This window comes from Scyliorhinus canicula, chromosome 1 (genome assembly GCF_902713615.1).
Source record: "Scyliorhinus canicula chromosome 1, sScyCan1.1, whole genome shotgun sequence".
Taxonomy (NCBI): Eukaryota; Metazoa; Chordata; class Chondrichthyes; order Carcharhiniformes; family Scyliorhinidae; genus Scyliorhinus; species Scyliorhinus canicula.
In genome coordinates, this window is record NC_052146.1 from 95,325,171 (window position 1) to 95,343,090 (window position 17,920).

At 44.6% G+C, this 17,920-nt stretch overlaps 1 protein-coding gene across 3 annotated transcripts in view; it reads left to right on the forward strand.

Moving 5' to 3' along the window:
* LOC119965251 (sodium/potassium-transporting ATPase subunit beta-1-interacting protein 1-like) overlaps nt 1-17,920 on the forward strand; it is an 840,540-nt gene that overhangs the window by 545,069 nt on the left and 277,551 nt on the right. The gene's annotated exons all lie outside the window — the stretch shown is intronic.

Genomic DNA, 17,920 nt, shown 5'->3' on the forward strand with positions numbered 1-17,920 from the left:
CTTAAATGAGGGATGCAGGGAGATTTCTATACCAATAAATTAGTACGACTGCACAAAGGAAAATTAGAAATAAGCAGGGTTGGGAGAATTAAAGAGAGAATGCCACCACAATGCTATTGCACTTCAACAGCTGAGTGCTGCAATTGTTAATACGCCATACAACGTCTTGTTCAGGTCGTCGCCCAAGCAACAAGAATCTCAGGAAGCTCGCTCACTATTCTCTGTGCACTCTGCCCAGAGCTTAGGCCTGTTTTGTTCTGCCAGTACAGTGCAGCAAATCTAACCCTATGAATACCTCAGCGTGATTTTTTTTCATTCGTTCAATGCTGAATTTCCTTGATATCTGTGTATCGACATTGAAGTGGATTATTTGACCAATAGCTTGACTGTTAATTTATTAGAGCCACCAACCTATTTACTGGTGCATGAACTTTATTTTGTCAGAATTATAAATCAGCTGGTTTGAAAAATCTTAAAAGGATTGCTTTGCAATACAGGCTACTCCAAAGGCCCTGTAGTAGAGGATGAGGATAATCATAATGTGCTTCAGAGACCATGTACACTCCGCACCTCTTTCACCAGTGACCCACTGGATACCTGATGTTTGCTATGTGCTCACAGAATCCACTGAATCCCTACAGTGCAGAAGGAGGCCATTCAGCCCATCTGTCTGCACTGACCATCCGAAGAGCACCGGACCTGGGCCCACTCCCCTCTCTCGCCCCTAATCCCACCCAACCTGCACATCCTTGAACACTGAGGTGAGGTTCAGCATGGCCAACCCACCTAACCCGCACATCTTTGGACTGTGGAAGGAAAGCGGAGCAGCTGGAGGAAACCTATGCAGACACTGGGAGAACGTGCTGACTCCGCACAGACAGTCACCCAAGACTGGAATCGAACCCAGGTCCCTGGCGCTGTGAATTAGCAGTGCTAATCTTTGTGCCACCGTGTCGCATCGCCTAGGGCCACCCATCTGCGGGACAACGCTGGAATTCAATATGGTTGCCTCCACTGTTTTTATATTGAAGCAAAGAAATTAAAGGAATATTATTTGGAAACAGTGCGCATAGTATCAATGTAATTGAACGATTGGTCTGATAAAAGTAAAATACCATAGCTCAGAGGGATCTAGGCATGCTTGTCCACAGATCCCTGAAGGCAACAGGGTAGTGAAGAAGGCATGTGGGGCAACTGTCTTTATCAGTGGTGGAACAGAATATAAAATCAGGGAGGTCATGTTGGCTATGCACAGGACGTTGGCTAGACTACTGCTGAAGTACTACGTTCAGTTCTGGTCGCTGCACAATAGGAAGGATATAATTGTACTAGAGAGGGTGCAGAGGGGATTCACCAGGATGTTGCCTGAGATGGAGCATTTTAGCTATGAAAAGAGACTGGATAAGTTTTTTTTTTCTTTGGAGCAGGGGACCTGACTGAAGTTTATAAGATCATAAAGGGCATGGACAGGGTGGATAGAAAGCAGATATTCCCCTTAGCTGAAGGGTCAGTATCAAGGGGGCATAATTTTAAAGCGAAAGGCAAGGAGTTTAGAGGGGATTTGAAGAAAATCTTTTCACCCAGAGGGTGGTAGGAATCTGGAATGCACTGCCTGGGAGGGTAGTTGAGGCAGAAAATCGCACAATATTTAAAAAGCACTTGAAATGTCACAACATCCAGGGTGCGGGCCAAGTGCTGGGAAGTGGGATTAGCGTAGATTAGAGTAGCTTTTTCTGGTCGGGGGAGACTTGATGGGCCAAAGAGCCTCTTCTGTAGTGTATGATTCTATGCTGGAAATCTCAATTAAAAACAGAAAATGCTGGAAATATGTAGCACGTCAGAAGATCAGACAGCTTCTGCGGAGAGAGGAAGAGAGTTAACATTTCAGTGACGAACGGTTCTGCTGAAAGATGGTTGAAATGCTAACTCTGACCCAGATTTTATGGCGATGCAGGGGTACCCGTGGCTGATCCCAAAGCAAACTGTTCACAAAGGTCCAATCATTTCCGTCCCATGTATTTCCCCTCTCTAAGTAGCAGTTTAAATCTGGTGACAAATCAAGGAGATCTCCAGGCATCCATGAACAGTGATGTCAGTAAGAAGATAGACAACCAGTCACATTGTAGTGTTCATACCCAGTAAACCAGGACATTAATAGCACTCAAAATCCTTCACTTTTAATTTAAAAATTCAGATGGCAAAATGTATGACCATATTAAGATTGAAGCTAAAATAAGGATAAAGATTTTTTTAAATTCATTTTTTAAAATTGGAACATTTTATCATTGTGGAGAAATTTAACATTCTACAATATAAAGTTAGCTTTTCAGGACCAGTGAGGGTGTTCAGCTGTAATTCTGAACTTTGTACTTTATTTAAAACCCAGTTACACTCTATTCAATTATTCAACAAGATGTGACTTTTTCTAAGGATTTTTAATAGTGTAGAAGTGGAGGTTTTCACCAAATTATGGTTGCAAAGGTGATAGCTGTATATGGTAACATCGATTACACACCCTGGCCGGGGGTGGGGATTTTCCGTATCCCTCACGATGTGTTTCACCAGTGGTGAATGTGGCCCACCCTTGGCCGGCAGCAGGATTTTCTGGTCCTGCTGCTGTCAATGAGGGTTCCCGTTGTGTGCATCCCCTGCTGCTGGGAAACTCCCAGCGGGCATCCAGCGCTGACAGGAACAGAAGATCCCGTCAACGGGAATGGGCAGAAAACTTTGGCCAGCATTTCCAGCATTTCCTGTCTTTATATTAGACTCTGGTTCTCCTTTCCTTCACTTTGGCAGCACTCTCCGTTCCCGCTGCAGTGAATGGAGATTTGGCTGACCGCCAGATTCTCTGTCCTCACTGGCAGTGGCAGCAAGGCAGACTCACAATGCTCAATCCTGCCCGTAGTTTGCTCCAACATCCCAATGCACTATTTTGAAAAAAAATAGGGGGGTTATCCCTGGTGTACTGTCAATATTTATCCCTCAATTGGTTTCACAGAAACAGATTACCTAGTCATAGAATTCCTACAATGCAGGAGGAGGCCATTCGGCCTATTAAGTCTATACCGACCATCAGAAAGAGCACCCTAACCAGGGTCCCACCCTATCCCTGCTACCCCGTAACTACACTTAATCCGCACATCCCCGGACACTAAGGGGCAATGTAACATGGTCAGTCTACATAACCTGGACATCTTTAGACTGTGGGAGGAAACCGGAGCACCAGGAGGAAACCTACACAGACATGGGGAGAACATGAAAACTCCACACAAGGCCAGAATTAAACCTAGGTCCCTGGCATTGTGAGGCAGCACTGCTAACCATTGTGCCACCGTGCTGCCCGCATACCACATTGCTGTTTTGGGGATCTTGCTGTATGAAAATGGCTGCCTTAGACATAGACATAGAACAGTACAGCACAGAACAGGCCCTTCGGCCCTCGATGTTGTGCCGAGCAATGATCACCCTACTTAAACCCACGTAACCCGTATACCCGTAACCCAACAATCCCCCCATTAACCTTACACTACGGGCAATTTAGCATGGCCAATCCACCTAACCCGCACATCTTTGGACTGTGGGAAGAAACCGGAGCACCCGGAGGAAACCCACGCACACATGGGGAGGACGTGCAGACTCCACACAGACAGTGACCCAGCCGGGAATCGAACCTGGGACCCTGGAGCTGTGAAGCATTGATGCTAACCACCATGCTACCGTGAGGCCTTGCTCCCTATATCACTAGTACTTCATGAGCTGTAAAAAAACTTTCATGTCCAATGGTCATTAAAGATTCTATACAAATGCAAGTCTTTTTTTCCTCTGTAATTTTTGTTGGAATGTTATTTTATGTTATTATTGTTGAAGAAGTTGTTCTTGATTTGACCACAGTCCAAAGATGTGCAGGTTAGGTAGAGTGACCATGCTAAATTGGCCTAAGTATCCAAAAAGGTTAGGTGGGGTTACTGGTTACGGGGATAGGGTGGAGGTGTGGGCTTAGGTTGGGTACTCTTTCCAAGGGCTTGTGCAGATTCGATGGACCGAATGGCCTCCTTCAGTCCTGTAAATTCTATGATAATTGTATTGAGTCATCACCGGTAAAGGTGACTAAAAACATTTTATTACTTATGTGTTTTTCAGTGGCTCTGCTCAACATTAGCACTTGGGTAAAGGGCAAGGGGACATTCAAATAAGTCATTGACTGACATAACAAGCAACAATAGTGTTCCGTTGGAGCTTTGACATCGCACAAGCCAGGGTTTGAGTTTGTGCAACAGAGGAGAAGGGACAACCGCACATTGGCAGCCCATTTTACATCTCGCTTTTTGTATTGAAATCAATAAGAAATAAAAATAAGAAAGGAATATAAAGCAGGCTGCTAATTATTTGCCAATCCATTTTATAGTCACGACCTACCCTCCGAGAACTATAGAAATGACACGATTTAAAAATATCTCAAGATCAAGGCAAGAACAAAAGTTGAATGGATAAGAATAGAGGTGGAAATTGAGTTTAGAAGTGCTAAACTTGTGAGTGCAATTTTTGAAAATAGGCTATTGTTCAGGCTTATGACAAGTGGATGCCTGCCAATCTTCCCCGGTGCTACCTGTTCAAGTGTGCTGGGGTGATGTATATAGTCGATCTATTCAAAGGATGTCTTTCATATTTAGAAGCCAGCTGCCTTGCTCTTCTGAATAGAACCCTGTGTTTTCATTCTTAGAAAGCAACACTGTAGCCAATGCTGCTGATGATTAGAAACTCTGCTGGATGAATGCAATCAAAGACTCACTTGACGTCAATCAAAGAAATTCTAAAAATATATTAAAAATGGAAAAGTCTGTTGTGCTGAATACTTCTGTAGAAGGATTGCATGTCTGAACCTTCAGCTATCTCGTTGCTCCACATGGATGCTGACAAACTTACTGTGTGTTTCCAGTATTTACTGAGAAGCACATTCAACTTGTGAAGGGATGTAAAAATGCCCGTATCAGATCGGACGCCCACTGTACACCTGGCCGATTTTCATTTCTGTTGCCTTCAATGAATGGACAATGGGCTAGGGATGTATAGTTAACGGGTGATCTGATACCTCCTGTTCGACATGCCACGGAAATGGAAAATTTGGTGGACAGTTATAGTTTCAACTGCATTGCTTCCCATTCATTCAATGCTTTACCATTTGTAGAATTTTTCTGTGTGCAAAATAGCTGCATATCCCTCCATTGCCACTATCACTACACTTCAAATTGTTTTGGCAAATCCTGAATGTTTCTAAAAGATGGTTCTATAAATGCAAATCTGCCATTCTTCGGAGGTTTCACAATCTATAAATTAAAAGGAGTCTCTTCTTGGAAAGGTGCCCCCTACAAAAACCATCAATGGACTAAGGAAGAGGGTGAAGGCCGCTCGATGATACCTATTGAGATTGTTTTGCATTGAACTGATTTGCTTGCAGTTATCCGCTCCCCACGATTGCCTTGGCTGGATAACATTGGAGGTAGCTAAGTTGCCTTCATATCTCCTTGTAGGGCATGAAACAGCGAATTTTGACATTTTTAAAATAGAATTCCGATAGTGCAAAAGGAGGTCATATGGCCCAATGAGGCTGTATCGACCCTATGAACGAGCACCCTGCCTAGGCCCACTCCTTTGCCCCATCCCCATAACTCCACCTAACCTGCACATCTTTGGACACTAACGGGCAATTTAGCGTGGCCAATCCACCTAACCTGCACATCTTTGGACTGTGGGAGGAAACCGGAGCACCTGGAGGAAACCCACGCAGATACGGGGAGAAAGACAGTCATCCAAAGCCGGAATTGAAACCAGGTCCCTGATGCTGTGAGGCAACAGTGCCAACCACTGTGCCACCATGCCACATAAGGTGATATTACGCTAAGTGGTCTGAAGTTTAGACAAATAGGCAGTTTTCAAGCAGCACCTTAAAATAATAATAATTAATAATCGCTTATTGTCACAAGTAGGCTTCAATGACGTTACTGTGAAAAGCCCCTAGTCGGCACATTCCGGCACCTGTTCGGGGATGCTGGTACAAGAATTGAACCCGCGCTGCTGGCTTTGTTCTGCATTACAAGCCAGCTGTTTAGCCCACTGTGCTAAACCAGCTCCTGAAACGAGGAAGGTGAGATAAAAGCAAGGACAGATTTACGCATGGAATTGCAGTGCTTAGGACAGGGGTGGGCAAACTACGGCCCGCGGGCCGCATGCGGCCCGCCAAAGGTCTTTATGTGGCCCACCAAGATCAAGTCATTAAATTTAAAAAAAATTAAAAAAATAATTGTTTTTTTTAAATTAAAAATTTTTTTTTTTTTTTAATTTTAAGGTTAATGGGAGGCGCTGTTGGGTTACTGGTATAGGGTGGCACTGCTTAACTGGGAGCTAATGTAGGTCAGTAAAAATAGAGGTGGTGAGTGAATGGGGACTTGATGTAATTAAAACCCTGCACGGCTAGCAGACGTTTGGTTGAGTTTATGGAGGGTAATATGTCGGAGGTCAGCCAGGTTTGTGTACAAATAGTGAAATCTGGAGGTTACAAAAGCCTGGGTGAGTGTTTCAGCAGCAAGATAAGCTATGGCAGGGGTGAAGTTGATTGAGGTGGAAATAGATGGTCTTCGTACAAATATATATTTGGAAGTTCACTTTGGGTTCTCCTTGCCTTAATTTGCTTTATTCATCCTCGGGATATGATAAACACTAACAAGTCCAGCATTTATTGGCTTTTCCTGGTTTTGTGCTGGTGATGGTAGTGTGCCACCTTCTTGACCCTGCTACAACCAGGTGAGAAGGAGTGAACTGGCTCACCTCTATCCAACCACCTACATTGGTTACAACAAAGGTTTCAGTTTCCTTTTCATGAGGATATGCATTTTCCAAGTCAACAGTGAGCAAGCAGCCAATCAAACAAGATTTACTTGAGTTAAAGAAAGAGCAAATTTATTCATCACTAACTTGAGAAAATAATAAAAATGCGACTGTAATGTTCTTGTCGGATGGCCTAATTTATTACAAGAACACTTGTAGTTAAAGTTATGAATAATTTATTAACTTTGTTAACATGGATAGCACGTTCAGTGAGTTGGTCACACCGCAGATTAGGATTGGTGAGGGAGACAGGGAATGGGTGACCAAAAGGCAGAAAAAGAGCAGGAAGGCAACGCAGGTGTCCCCTGCGGTCATCTCCCTCCAAAACAGGTATACCGTTTTGGATACTGTTGGAGGAGATGACTCACCAGGGGAAGGCAGTAGTGGCCAGGTTCATGGCACTGTGGCTGACTCTGCTGCACAGAAGGGCGGGAAAAAGACTGGCAGGGCTATAGTCATAGGGGATTCAATCGTAAGGCGAGTAGACAGGCGTTTCTGTGGTCAAAAACAAGATTCCCGAATGGTATGTTACCTCCCGGGTGCACAGGTCAGGGATGTCTCAGATCAGCTGCAGGACATACTGAAGGGGGAGGGTGAACAGCCAGTTGTCGTGGTGCATATAGGCACCAATGATATAGGTAAAAAACAGGATGAAGTCCTACAGTCAGAATTTACGGAGTTGGGAGATAAGTTAAAAAGTAGGACCTCAAAGGTAGTAATCTTAGGATTGCTACCAGTGCCACGAGACAGTCAGAGTAGAAATTCAAGAATAGTCAGAATGAATACGTGGCTTGAGAGATGGTGCAGGAGGGAGGGGTTCAGATTTTTGGGACATTGGATGTTCTGGGGTGGTGGGACCATTACAAATCAGGTGGTCTACACCTGGGCAGGACTGTCCTAGGGGGTGCCTTTGCTAACACTGTTGAGGAGGTTTTAAACTAATGTGGCAGGGAGATGGGATCCAGATTAGGAAGTTAGAGGTCAGTAAAGAGGCAGCAACTAAAGCCAGTAAGGTACTAGATAATAAACTCATTGTGACTAAGGGGAAGAGTAGACAGGGAAGAGAAGATGAACGCAAAGGGACAGGTGGTCTGAGGTGCATTTGTTTTAATACAAGAAGTGTAGCAGGTAAGGACGTAGGACTTGGATTAGTACCTGGGAATATGATGTTATTTGTATTACTGAGACTTGGTTGAGGGAAGGGCAAGATTGACAACTAAATATCCCAGGGTATAGATGCTTCAGGAGGGATAGAGAGGGAGGTAAAGGGGGTGGAGGAGTTGCATTACTGGTCAGAGATGATATCACAGCTGTGATTAAGGAGGGCACTATGGAGAATTCGAACACGGAGGCAAAATGGGTAGAGCTAAGAAATAGGAAGGGTGCAGTAATATTGTTGGGACTTTACTACAGGCCTCCCAAAAGCGATCGTGAAGTAGAGGTACAAATATGTAGACAGATTATAGAAAAATGTAGGAGCAATAGGGTGGATGTCATGGGAGATTTTAACTTTCCCAACATTGAATGGGACTCATGTAGTGTTGGAGGCGTAGATGGAGCAGAATTTGTAAAGATCATCCAGGAGAGTTCTTTAGAGCAGAATTTAAATAGTACAACTCAGGAAGGGGCCATACTGGACCTGGTATTGGGGAATGATCCTGGCCAGGTGGTTGAAGTTTCAGTCGGTGATTACTTTGGGAATAGCAATCGCGATTCTGTAAGTTTTAGAATACTCATGGACAAAAACGAGAGTGGTCCTAAAAGAAGAGTGCTAAATTGGGGAAAGGCCAAGTATAACAAAATTCAGCAGGGGCTAGGGAATGTGGATTGGGAGCAGCTGTTTAAGGGTAAATCCACATTTGAAATGTGGGAGTCTTTTAAGGAAAGGTTGATTAGAGTGCAGGACAGGCATGTCCTGTGAAAATGAGGGATAGAAATGGCAAGATTAGGGAGCCATGGATGATGGGTGGAATTGTGAGACTAGCTAAGATGAAAAAGGAAGCATACCTAAGATCTAGGCGATTTAAAACTGATGAAGCTTTGGAGGAATATCAGGAAAGTAGGACATATTGCAAACGTGCAATAAAGAGGGCTAAAAGGGGTCATGAAATCTCTGGCTAACAGGGTTAAGGAAAATCCCAAAGCCTTTTATTCGTATATAAGGAGCAAGAGGGTAACTAGAGAAAGGATTGGCCCACTCAAAAACAAAAGAGGGAATTTATGCGTGGAGTCAGAGGAAATGGGTGAGATTCTTAATGAGTACTTTGCATTAGTATTCACCAAGGAGAGGGACATGATGGATGTTGAGGTTAGGGATGGATGTCTAAATACTCTAAGTCAAGTCGGCATAAGGAAGGGGGAAGTTTTGGGTATTCTAAAAGACATTAAGGTGGACAACTCCGCAGGTCCGGATGGGATCTATCCCAGGTTACTGAGGGAAGAGAGGGACAAAATAGCTGGGGCCTTAACAGATATCTTTGCAGCATCCTTGAGCACGGGTGAGGTCCCGGAGGACTGGAGAATTGCTAATGTTGTCCCTTTGTTTAAGAAGGGTAGCAGGGATAATCCAGGGAATTATAGACCTGTGAGCTTGACGTCAGTGGTAGGCAAACTGTTGGAGATGATACTGAGGGATAGGATCTAGTCACATTTGGAAGAAAATAGATTTATCAGTGATAGGCAGCATGGTTTTGTGCAGGGAAGGTCATGTCTTACAAACCTAATAGAATTCTTTGAGGAAGTGACAAAGTTAATTGATGAGGGAAGGGCTGTAGATGTCATATACATGGACATCAGTAAGGCGTTTGATAAAGTTTCCCATGGCAGGTTGATGGAAAAAGTGAAGTTGTGTGGGGTTCAGGGCGTACTAGCTAGATGGATAAAGAACTGGCTGGGCAACAGGAGACAGAGAGTAGTGGTGGAAGTAGGGTGACTAGTGGTGTTCCACAGGGATCCGTGCTTGGCCCACTGTTGTTTGTGATATACATAAATGACCTGGAGGAAGGTATAGGTGGTCTGATTAGCATGTTTGCAGATGATACTAAGATTGGTGGAGTTGCAGATAGCGAGGCGGACTGTCAGAGAATACAGCAAAAAATAGATAGATTGGGCAGAGAAATGGCAGATGGAATTCAATCCAGGCAAATGCGAGGTGAAGCATTTTGGAAGATCCAATTCAAGAGCGGACTATATGGTCAATGGAAGAGTCCTGGGGAAAATTGATGTACAGAGAGATCTGGGAGTTCAGGTCCATTGTACCCTGAAGGTGGCAACGCAGGTCAATAGAGTGGTCAAGAAGGCATACAGCATGCTTGCCTTCATCGGACGGGGTATTGAGTACAAGAGTTGGCAGGTCATGTTACAGTTGCATAGGACTTTGGTTAGGCCACGTTTGGAATACTGCGTGCAGTTCTGGTCGCCACATTACCAGAAGGATGTGGATGCCTTGGAGAGGGTGCAGAGGAGGTTCACCAGGATGTTGCCTGGTATGGAGGGTGCTAGCTATGAAGAAAAGTAGTGTAGATTAGGATTGTTTTCGTTGGAAAGACGGAGGTTGGGGGGACCTGATTGAGGTCTACAAAATTATGAGAGGTATGGACAGGGTGGATAGTGACAAGCTTTTTCCAAGAGTGTGGGTGTCAATTACAAGGGGTCACGATTTCAAGGTAGAGGGGGAAAGTTTAAGGGAGATGTGCATGGAAACTTTTTTACGCAGAGGGTGGTGGGTGCCAGGAACGCTTTGCCAGCGGAGGTGGTAGAGGCGGGCATGATAGCATCATTAAAGATGCGTCTAGACAAATATATGAACGGGCGGGGAACAGAGGGAAGTAGATCCTTGGAAAATAGGCGACAGGTTTAGATAAAGGGTATGGATCGGCGCAGGCTGGGAGGGCCGAAGGGCCTGTTCCTGTACAGTAATTTTCTTTGTTTTGTTCTTTGTTCTTTAACTGTGGGTAAACTACATACAAGACAGCAGATAAAAAACAGTAAAATCATGCGAAGCAACCTCTCTTCAACTTCTTCCAGCCAGTCTGAGGGGTCAGCTGACTTTATAATTCACTTGTATACTAGTGAGACTCCGAGTGGTCAGTCAGTGAATTACTACATAACCATGATATCACAACAGCGATGTCACACACACAGGTGTCAGAAATAGGGAAGTTTGAGACCAATAAAAATAGTTAAAAGAATATACAGTTAAGTGTCTTTTGGTTGTCCAAGAGGTGTAAATATTTTAACATTGGGACCAATTTGGATTAACCAGTTTTGTGGGTGCAGTCAGATATCTAGGATGCTGCAATTATAATGAGATCTCAGTTCGCTGGTAGGTTTCTGATAATTCACTTTTCGACCCGGGTCACACACTCGTTTTCCAAAGAGGGAGAAAGCTCAGCTTTCCAGCTTTTTGCCCATTTCATTGGCCATCAGCCAAATCAATGAAACTGAGTCATCCCTGATGCTGACCAGTCGGCAATCACTAGTCTGAAAGAGCACAGCCTACTGTTTGAATTAAAGGTACAGCCACTGCTCCATCATTCTTGAATTAAAATGGTGGGCTGCCTTAAAGACACAGGTCCATAAATAATTCACAGCAAAAATAAAAGAAAGGGGGAAACAAGACAACAGACAGGGAGTAAACAAGAACAAACAGGAAGGGGCCTTACAACCGATACAGATTGGTGTCCAATGTTTGTCTCATAATGCTCCTGCAAAGCACCTGGGGATGTTCTATTACATTAAAAACACTACATAAATACAAATATTTTGTTGTTGCTGGTTGAAGGTGGTGGTACCCTCATGCACTTGGTGCCCTTGTTCTTTGAGGCCGTGGAGTTTGCAAGTTTAAGACTTTCTGCTGAAAAAAAACTTAATTGAGAATGGTGCTGCTGATCTTGGAAGAATAATGGTGTTTGCCTGAAGTAAATCGCACACCTGTTCAATTCATATTTTAAAATAACTATGAACTGCTGTGCAATTTTGTTTGATTTGAAATGGCTTCTATTTTAAGTTACCTTTTTATTGACTGAAACACCACTTACATTAATATCCAATTACACATGAACAGGCACCATTTGTGGTAATCACACATACTGTAACGACTCAGTGGTGTCCTTGTGACAGAAAGAGAGAATGCATCCTGTAGGAGTAGTAATAATTTATGCCTGGAAGGTGAATCAGGGCTCAACTAAATGAGTAAGCAGAGCTTTGACGTCAAAAGCCTGCCTAAAGGTGATGACAATCTTAGCCACTGTCGAGTTATCAAAAAGTGGCCTTTGTTCCTTTCAAAGATTTATTTGCCTGAAACGCAAATATCTAAATAATGGAAGAGGTACAATTAGGGGGAAAACTCGATAAGTACAAGAGAGAGAAAGGAAGATAAGGGTATGGTGAGAGGGCAACATGAAGTAAGGTAGGAGAAGGCATGTTTGGAGCAGAAATATCACCATTTATCAATAAGACAAATTCCTTTTTTTCTATGCTATCAATTTGATTTAAATGTTGTACAGAAATGGAACTTGACAGATGAAATGAGTGCTCAGAAAGATGCTATTCTTTGATTTTTATGTGCACAAAGCAAAGACACTTTATTGTTACTATTTGGGGTTCAAGGAAGAGGGAGCATCTTGCAAGAGTGTTAAAAGGAAAGGTGAAGGGGTGATCAGTGTTAAATAGTAGCTAGGGGAGTCCAGCATTGGATAAAGTGGAGGGAGAGAGCAGCATTAATGTAATGGAATACTCCCCACTTGCCTGGATGAATGCAGCTCCAACAACACTCAAGAAGCTCAACACCATCGGTGACACAGCGGTTAGCACAGCTGCCTCACAGCGTCAGGAACCATTTTCAATTCTGGCCTTGGGTGACTGTGTGGAGTTTGGACGTTCTCCCCGTATCTGCGTGAGTTTCCTCCGGGTGCTCCGGTTTCCTCCTACATGCCAAAGATATGCAGGTTAGGTGGATTGGCCTTGCTAAAGTGCCCTGTAGTGCCCAAATATGTGCAGGTGAGTTGGGGTTATGGGGATAAGGCAGGGGAGCGGGCCTAGGTTGCTTGCTCTTTCAGAGGGTCAGTGCAGACTCGATGGGCCAAATGGCCTCCTTCTGCACTGTGGGAATTCTATGGTTCTACCATCCAGGACACCTCCCACTTGAAGTCCCCTTGAAATCACTCACCATCCTCCTTGGAAATATATTGCCGTTCCTTCACTCGTCAACTCCCTCCCTAACAGCACTGTGGGCGTACCTTTACCTTGGGGACTGCATAGTTAAAGAAGACCACTAATCACCACCTTCCTGAGGGCAATTAGGGATGGGCAATAATTGCTGGGCTAGCCTGTGACGCCCAGATCCTATAAATAAATTTTTTAAATGTAACAGCGCTTGGTTAAATATGAAAGTTATAGAGCTGCCAGTATCTACCAGAAAGGGATAGAAAGACATTGGCAAAATTTCCATGGTCCTGACCTGGACAAGAAGGAAAGACAAGTTTAGTGCAGTGAAGGCAATACATTAAAGGCACTTCTTTTTAGGGACGGATTAATTACTTTAATGTATTAAATTGTCAGAAGGTGCTTCACAAGGACACTGTCAAACAAAATTTGACATTGAGCCACATGAGGAGATATCGGGACAGAACAAAAACATGGCCAAAAAACTAGGTTTTAAGGAGCATCCACGTATGTGAAAGAGAGGTGGAGAGGTTTAAAGTGGGAATTCCAGAGATGACCACCTAGGAAGCTGATCATCAGGAATTGAAATTGGGAATGCGCAGGATGCCAGAATTGGAAGAACACAGTGATCTTCTCGGGTTGGTGGGTTGGAAAGCTGGAGGAGGTTGCAGAGAAGGGAAGGAGTAAGGCCACGGGAAATATCGAAAAAAAGGGTGGGAACTTTATTTTCAAAGTGTTGCTCAAAGAGGACTGGCACAATTCGGCATCTGTTGCCAATGATGCACAACAGCTCAGCCCCAGGGAAGATGCATCCAGCATAGAAAATGGTCTTAATTCTTATCAAAATCCCCTTCTAAAAGTGACACTAAACAGGCAGCTGAATAGTCATTGTGGGTACAGGGAATTTGTTTTCCTCAGAAACATAGGTTAAAGATCTGACTGAAGCATGAATTGAAGCCAAATGCTTTAATGGGCAGAAGGTCTCTGTCCCAGTGTAAACCATACTTGGGAAGCTCTTCATGACCGTGAGTGAAACATTATCAGATTGAGCTCTGGCAGTTGTTAAAATGTCAGCTCTTATTGAGTAGTTGATACCCGTTGTCTCAGGCAATTGAATTGAATAGTCCTGATGTTCATTTGGTAGTGCGGTAATTTGTAACAGAAAGGCTCTTTTTCCAAAATCTTTCCCTGGAGTAAACAGGCTAAATCTTCTTTTTTTTTTAAATACTTTTTATTGGAATTTTTTGAAAAATATATATCAACAAAACAATAATCACAATAACAATAATAGTAATAAACACCCCCCGGCACACGTAACAACGCATATAACAAACCCCCCCCCCCCAACCCCAATAAACAACAGAATAAATTAACAATAAGCAAATTAACTTAAACACTATCCCCCTAAACCCCCCCCCCCTTCCCCCCCGCCTCTCTTTTCCCCCCCCCCTCCCCCCCGGGTTGCTGCTGCTGCTGACCTAGTACCTTATCGTTGAGCCAGAAAGTCAAGGAAAGGCTGCCACCTCCTAAAGAACCCTTGTACCGACCCCCTCAGGGCGAATTTGACCCTCTCCAGCTGAATGAATCCCGCCATGTCGTTAATCCAAGTCTCCACGCTCGGAGGTCTCGCATCTTTCCACTGTAGCAAGATCCTCCGCCGGGCTACTAGGGACGCAAAGGCCAAGACATCGGCCTCTTTCGCCTCCTGCACTCCCGTCTCCACCCCAACCCCAAATATCGCGAGTCCCCAGCCTGGTTTGACCCTGGATCCCACCACCCTCGACACCGTCCTCGCCACCCCCTTCCAGAACTCCTCCAGTGCCGGGCATGCCCAGAACATATGGGCATGGTTCGCTGGACTTCCCGAACACCTGACGCACCCGTCTTCGCCCCCAAAGAACCTACTCATCCTAGATCTGGACATGTGGGCCCGGTGCAGCACCTTGAACTGGATGAGACTAAGCCTCACACATGAAGAGAAGGAGTTCACCCTCTCCAGGGCGTCCGCCCATGTCCCCTCCTCAATCTGCTCCCCCAGTTCCACCTCCCACTTAGCCTTCAGCTCCTCTACCAACGCCTCCCCCACCTCCTGCATTACCTGGTAGATGTCAGACACCTTCCCATCCCTGACCCACACCCCTGAAAGCGCCCTATCCCTTACCCCCCACGGGGGCAACAAAGGGAACCCCTCCACCTGTCGCCTAGCAAATGCCTTGACCTGAAGGTACCTGAACATATTCCCCGGGGGGAGCTCAAACTTCTCCTCCAGTTCACCAAGGCTTGCGAACCTCCCGTCGATAAACAGGTCTCCCAATTTCCTAATGCCCGCCCTGTGCCACCCCACGAACCCGCCATCCATGTTCCCTGGGACAAACCGGTGGTTCCCCTGCAGCAGGGCCTCCACCGAGCCCCCCACTTCCCCCCTGTGTCACCTCCACTGTCCCCAAATTTTGAGGGTAGCCGCCACCACTGGGCTCGTAGTGTAAACAGGCTAAATCTTCAATGAACATAAACCCATGTCTCCATTCTCTGTCATAGTTTTGTTAGCTCAGCTCAGGTCTAACAGTGAACTCATATCGCAGTAAATTATTCCCTGGACAGTAACTGAGAGCTCTCTACCCTTTCTACCATTTCTGAAGTCAGAAGCTTTGATGTTACAAATAATTTTGTACCGGCTTAACTACTGTTCAGATTTATTTACAAGTAAAGTTGTATTGAAAATCAAAGTCAAATTATTATGTTTCCCTTGTATATGAAGTGGATGTACTGGATTGAATTGGTCTGGAGTTCTTCCAGTTTCTCTCAAAAAGTTACATCGGTACATCATTAATCTCTACTTCCAAAACTCTACTCATTCCATCCCATGCAGCAGCTGGGCAAATACAAAATTACACAGCACTTGAGTAGAATTAGGACCAGGTGCCCATTTTTTAGGGTGTAAAATGGGGGCAACAAAGGCCAATTCCGATGTCCAACACTCTGCACCCCAGAATGTCTGATAAATAGCTGGTCAATATTGGAGTGAGCCAGTTTTCAGCCAGCCAACTAGAAGGACCAAAACAGATGTGGGCGTCTTACAAATGTTTACATAGTTCACTCTGGGACATCATGGGCGGTGTGGTGATATGCATCACTGTAAATACACAAGGGGTTAATGTAAATACACGTAGACTAGATAGACACTAGAGGGAGCACCAGAGACATGACACACAGACATTCAACCAAAGGTCAGTAAGATAGGACACGACCAATGGGCATTCACGATACACACAGAGGTGCCACTACCACAGGGGGGCATTACACCAACCCATATATAAGGACACAGCACACATGATCTTCCTCTTTCCAGTGGAGACACTCAGTGAGTACACAGGGTTGATTTGAAACACATCACACCCACCACCTGGATTGTAGCAGACTGGTTCGTCAGTCTGAGTAGCCAAAGCAGGATTAACAGGAGAGTCGAATCCAAATAGGAGAATTGTTAACAGTTTAATAAATGTGTTAAAGCTATCTCCAAGTCTGAACCTTCCTTTGTCAGAGTGCACATCAAGGAAGCAGCTTATGCTACGTCAAGAGCATAACAAAACAGACGGGTCTCTCTGGTCTCCCAGCTGCGTGTTTCTTGGCGGCATACCATTAACTGGTGGCGGGATTCTCTCTTCCTGCTGCTTGTCAATGGGATTCCCCATTGAAGCCATTTCATATCACCGGACACCCGTGGGCAGGATTGCGCTGCCGGCGGGAAAAGAGAATCCCAACGATTGGAAAATTCCGGTTCATATTGCCCTGAGCTGCCTAGAATCTGTTCATGTATTTTCCAGGGGTGGATGCAGCCCACACCAAAAAAAAACAAAGTAAATTTTTTTTGTGCGGAACCAAGGTGTGCAGGGGCGCTGCTTCTGGCTCCATGGCACCACAAGGATGGGTGAGCAGCCTTTTCATTTATGATGGTTGCTGGCAACTCAACGGAAACATCAAGCGGTATTCTGAGGACCAATTTCTCGTGATTCTCGAATCAACTTCTGCTGGTGGTTATAATAAATCTGCCACCCAAATTCTGCCCCAAAACAAGCAGAATCCAATTAGTCCCCCATTAATTTGCACAAATGCCTCTCCACTGATGTTGAAGCAAGTTGCTTGGCAATGATATTGCTTGCCCAGTTGATTATGCGAAGCAAAAAACAGCATGGACATCACAATCTGTGACAATGTTGTCAGCTCTTAACTGCAAGTTACAATGGATCTCTGGATGATTGCTTAAAAACAGTGGGAGCCTAGGGCTATATGGATCTTGCAGGATTACCCAACCCTTTTAATATTATTGACATAGCCAAATGAGAAAAACAAAATGATTGGGGGAATTAACACTTAAAACACTCCTTCCTCTTTGAAAGATGATCTTAAACCTAATCAATTCTTTTTTTTTCTTTTTTTTTAAATTTAGAGTACCCAATGATTTTTTCCAATTAAGGGCCAATTTAGAGTGGCCAATCCACCTATCCTGCACATCTTTGGGTTGTGGGGGTGAAACACTGTGCCACCGTGCTGCCCTCTAATTAATTCTTGACCAAATTTTTATGGTGCAGGCAAACCGTCACTGAGCAGTCACGGCCATGGTTGAAGAAAGTGCACAAAACCCGCCATTCCCTCATCCATGAGATAAACATATTTGACGGCACAAACTGCCTCAGCCAAATCTGAAAATTGTTGAAAATTTAGATTCAATATGCTGCCATAGTCAAGATGATTTCTCATTAGCTGCAAGAGTGGTCTGATGAGTCAGAAAGTGCGTTGCCGTGCAAGATACTGAGCCACAAAGAATTGGCGAGATCCATGATTTCAGCTGGTCTGTGGCATCAACTGACTCAAC